Genomic DNA, 5,407 nt, shown 5'->3' with positions numbered 1-5,407 from the left:
TCTTCTGCTAGGAACAAAGGTTTGATTACACACATGTAATAATATTAAGACATTTCTTGTGGCTGTGGAGAGATGTTTTACATGTAAAATCCAGTGAGCAAAATCCTGTGTTTTAAAACATAAGGACATTATGCAGGGTCACATTGTTCAAACAAAGGATTCAGAGTGTCTGTCAGGAATGCTTTCACCCTCCAGGGGGTCAGTCTCCTTGGTTGACGGCAGACATTAGCCAGACTATCCTGCATTTGCTTAGTCAGTGGTCCTGCTGGTTTATGGCTTACATCCGATTGGAAGGTAGGAGTTTCAGCCCATGTATGGCTTCCTTGCTGTAAACGAATAGCCTTTAATCTTGAAAAAGGCATTCCACATGACCAAATGGTCAGCACTGGTTATCACAGTTGTTTTCCAAGGGTGGATGCTACACTGCTCTCAACCAGAACAGAGATGAAGGAAGGAGGACAGTTGTGAGCGTGCTCCAGCAGAGATGGAGAGAGGATTCAGGATCAATGTTCAAGTCAGCTCAGCTGAGCAGAGCAGCAGTTTGTGAAACTGGAGGAAGGAGTCCCATAGAAGACAGGAGAAACATCTGCTGCTGACTGGATCCAAACATGGAGCAGAAATAACATTTAGGATAGGAAAAAAAATCTCAAAAGTCTTCTTGGCTTTGAAAGAGTTGTGTTATTGTAAAACAAATACATAAATAAGCTCAGTGTGACAATTTATCTTCATCTCTAACAAAATAAAACAAAATAATTCTGACAAAGATGGTGATGAAGATTGATCTTCCTCTCATCCAGATCAAGAAGTGTGAGTCCACTGAGAGTCCTCACTCTGCTCGCAGCCACGTATGCCACACCTGGAGATGTTTTTCAGTGACACCACAGCTGCATCAATAGTCAGACCTTGAGTTTTGTGCTTTAATACTAGCTTTTAAAATGTTCCATCAAATTCGGTCTCCACAGCACTGAAGCTAGCAACAAGAAATCTACTGTGACAATAAATTCGGGCGAAATTTCCGCCTGTGAGAGAAAAAAAAAACGCTGGCTGCACGCGCCCGCTACCCCTTCATCAAGAGCAAATTAACGTGGCAAATTAACGTGGCATTAACTACTCACCACTCTTCCCCGATTATCACTGGAACTCGCCGCGTTTACCACTGAATCTGCCTGCGGCATTAAAGTACATTTTTACTGTGGACAACTCCCTCTCCCCGCCACCAAAGGTGGCGGCCAGCAGAGGAAGAAACAGCGCGCATTGCCTCAACTTTGACAACTATGATACGAGTATATTGTAAAGCTTACCAGCACAGTTTTTCCCACTAACAACATAGTCTTCTTTTCCCAGATTTTCTAATCGCCGGTGGGTTTTTCGGTGCTCCACATAATGCGTTGGATCTGCTAACCCATTTGCAAAAATAAATAAATAAATACAATAATAAATAGATAAATAAAAAGGATTGTAAATTGTTACATGACTTTTTGCCTTACGACTTATTATTTCGGTATTGTGATTCATGTGTATTAGATGTGGTTTGGTATATTTTTTCATTACATGTTTTATATGCTACATTTTGATGTTTAAATCCTTACACTTTAATGTTGTGAACTCTTAAAATGAGTTCAAAAGGAGGAATGGAGAAGTACTGTGTTTTTCATATGCAGAGAATAAAATTAGGAAGTGCTCCCATTAAAGTGAATAACAGGAGACGGCTTTAACAGGAAGTGAGAGTGGCTGCATTTGTCACACGTCAAGCAAAAGTCAATGAGCAGAAAAAAACATGATTTCTGTCTGTAACAAAAGTCACTCCACCTTATTAGGAGAAATGCATATGTACTTTATGGTGATTGGGTATATTTGTATGGAGTCTGGAAAGAGCTAAAATGAAATACATATATACACCATTAAATAAATAAATAAATGTGTCATTAATTATTTAAAAGTGGCATAAATAAATAAAGTTGTCAATGACTCGGGTTATTGGTACAGAGTAACTAGCACTACCAGCACTGAGTTCTGAGAATCATGCTGAAAGAATAATAGCATTGTCAATCCCTTCAGACATAGCTAGTGCTTCACCTGCAAGTGTGTTTCTGACAACTGAATCCTTTGAACTGTCATCAAGGTGGAGAAAACTGTCTATTTTCAACCATTAAGACAAGAAAGTGTCCACCTTGTGTACCATCATCTGAGAGGTTTGCAAGAGATGCTTTATATTTGACTCGAATGCAGTGGTTTAAACTGTTTAAACTCTGCTGCCAGATGTCAGCACATCTGACATCTAGGGAATACTCATTAACAAGACATTATTTCCCACAGCTGAGCAAAGAGGTTGTCAGAATGGACTAAACTAAACTCTCCACTTTTTAATTTCTTTTGCTTAAGAGACTTTTGTCAGATGTGCTGACATATAGGGGACTCATCAACCCTTTCTGATTCTCTTTTAGAAAAAGAATCAACGGTTTTGTCTGCTTTTCAAGTCTTTTGTCTTGTTCATGTCTTTCCTACAAAAGTTGCCCTTTTAATGGCCTCGTGCAGTGGCAATTTTTTTTTTTAAATTTAGAAAGAGAATGGAACTTGGAAAACGAATCTGATAAAAATATTCACTTAAAATGATCCAGGGCGATTTTATTGATCATTTTATGGTCGTGCACAGCTTCAAATTTGGGTGATAGGTGTTGATGGGCGGGGGCTGCGCGTGACGTCACTTCAGGGATCCCAGAGTGTAAACAACAATGGCGGACGGTTTGAGAAGCGACGTAGACCACGATTTAGCGGATATTTCTTTGGATGAAGGTGATGACCCCTCATCAAACACGGAAATTTTAACGACACAGGGTTCGGAGGGTGTACAGCCCTACCAGTTTGAACCGGAGGGTTCCTCATCTGAGGACACAGGGGCTTCGGATGACAATGGTGAAAGCTCATACAGCGATGGCGCCGAGAAGACGATCAAACCTGACTATTTAGAGGAAGTAAAAGTCGTAACAAGGTTTCCGTAGGTGAACCTGCGGAAGGATCATTACCGGAAAAGGAAAGGCGCCGCCGCTGAGGCGGACAGAGCCCCCCGCCCGGGTCTACTGCTGCTGCTGCGGCGACGGATGGGCTCGCTCCCCCGCTGCCCTCTCGTTCTCCCTCGCCCGCGCGCAACCAACCCCGGCTCCTCTTTCCAGACGGCTTGCGGGGTCCTCCTACGCCCCGCGGGGCGGCCTCACCCTGGCCATCTGGCGTGCGACCGCCAGGTGCCCGTACACCCCCCGCGTTCCTCCTCCTGAGGGCCGGGGAGGGCTTCTCCGGCACATTACTGCACCCAAATACCACACTCCTATTCACCATTATCCCGTTCGAATCCCCAAATCCACGCCAGTCCAAATTCTATTATGTTAAGTAATTCCATGCCCAGAAAGTCATCACAACACTAGCGGATCTAGCTGTATGTTCCTGTACTGACGTCACACGACCTATGACCTACTTATCGGTGGTTGCAGAAAATCTGAGCGACCGCGCTATCTTTGAACGCTTGAAGAGAGTGCACGGGGCCGCGGGTGACAAAATAAATATACGGGGGTTCATTTGTGACATAAATACTAATGTTTTATTGCAGTTTAAAAAAAATCACGATTTTCACCGCACGAGGCCTTTAAGTGCACATGAGTAAGGGTAAGAGGGGATTCCACACCACTGAGAATTTATCTCGGTAACAAATCATAAGGTCCTTGTGAGACAAGTAACGACTTGTCTTTCTCCTAAGCCAAGGCAGGAAGGAGTAAGGGCTGCCTGGTTCATACTAGATGCTAACAAGTGAGATGTCAAGTCATTGCATTTGAACAAGTCTGGTTCGACTTACCAAACCTTACCTGAAACCTCATCAAAAATGCAGTGTGTCATGCCTTTCTTTGAAGTCTCAACCTGAAAAGAAGCAAAAATGTGGGTGGGTTCTTCTAAGAAAGAAGCGCTCATTTCACGCTAAAATCTAAATCTTCATAAAAATTGAAGAGTAGAAAGAAAGAGTGAGACAAATGCCAAAAGTACACAAAGAAGGGCCTTGTTCCTGCAACAAACAGGTTGTTCAGTCTGATGGGCGGTCAAGGTTGAAAAATATCCTGCCACTGTCATCAGACACACTTCTACTACATTGCAGCCACCTGGTTTCTTAGTTACTCCATGAGAGAAACACCTCAGTAGCCTCCCTTCTTGTGAATGAGGTCAAAAATGAAAGGGCCATTTTCATCATTCATACTTTGCCTTCTGGACAAGCAGTTGTTCAACACACAGATGTTTTTTTGTGTTGTAGATTCTGGAGAGTATCAGAGTAGTTGTCAGGATGGTCGAGCGGTCCAAGGCGCTGCACTTAGGTTGCAGTCTTGTAATGAGGAGTGAGTTCAAATCAAACTTCTGACACAAACTTCTCTTATTGGACTCAGCATGAGCCTAACACAGACATGTGTGCAGAAACTGTAGGTTTCCTGCAGATAAGATTTCATTGTTTGTATTTGTATGTATTTTCATCTTTTTCTGTTGAAATGTTTCTAGTTAAACAAGCCTTTATTTTGAACGAGCCAGTGAGGCAGAAACAATAGAAAGAGACTCTGAAGATGAGATGAGCAACCCCCCCTTGGAATGTTGACCCCATAGACTGTATATAATAATAACTGGACAGAGCAAGCCCCCCTACTTCCGTGTTCCATATAGGAAGTACCACTGGGTTGCAAAAAGGCCAAAGTCCCATTGACTTACATTGAGAAACAGACAGTTATTTCTCAGTCATTTTATATGTCAGAATAATAATTCTTCCTCTGCTGCTTTCTGATTAACTTCTTTTTTCTAATCCTAATTTTTTTTAAAAAAAAATTATATTATCACAAGTTATTAGAGTTATAAATTGACCAATCAGATGGCTCAATAAGCGTTTGTGGGTCTGACGTCGAACGTCTGGGGGGTTTGAGTGACAGATGACGGGTAGCCAATGGGAGCAGACTTCATCAATGGGTCCGTGAAGACCTTTTAACACCTACTTTACAATTCAACAATGTACCAATCATTGTCCTACTGTTGTTTTCCTCAATGGAATGTACCGATGCAGCAGTTTAAAACAACAAGAGGAGCATGCTGTCGACATTTTTAGATGAGGATTTACTCTGTAGAAATAGATTTCACTCTGAGGTTATGTGCTTTGGACTTTTTTCTTTGTTTAACGTTCGTTTTTCTTTATTTCTCTGTTTTAATAGTAGCTTATAAATTCTAAGTTGCATATATGCGCATAAAATCACCAAACAAAGTTTGATCTTCGTCGCACTTTTCCAGCTTGCAGCCTGAATTAGACGCAGCCGTCTGAGGAGCGCGATACAAACTTGAAAGGACCTGGTCGTATCTTCAAACAGGAAAAAGATCCAGCTGTTCACTTGTTAGG

Source organism: Oryzias melastigma, unplaced genomic scaffold (genome assembly GCF_002922805.2).
Source record: "Oryzias melastigma strain HK-1 unplaced genomic scaffold, ASM292280v2 sc00333, whole genome shotgun sequence".
Classification (NCBI taxonomy): domain Eukaryota; kingdom Metazoa; phylum Chordata; class Actinopteri; order Beloniformes; family Adrianichthyidae; genus Oryzias; species Oryzias melastigma.
This window is presented reverse-complemented; position numbering follows the sequence as displayed.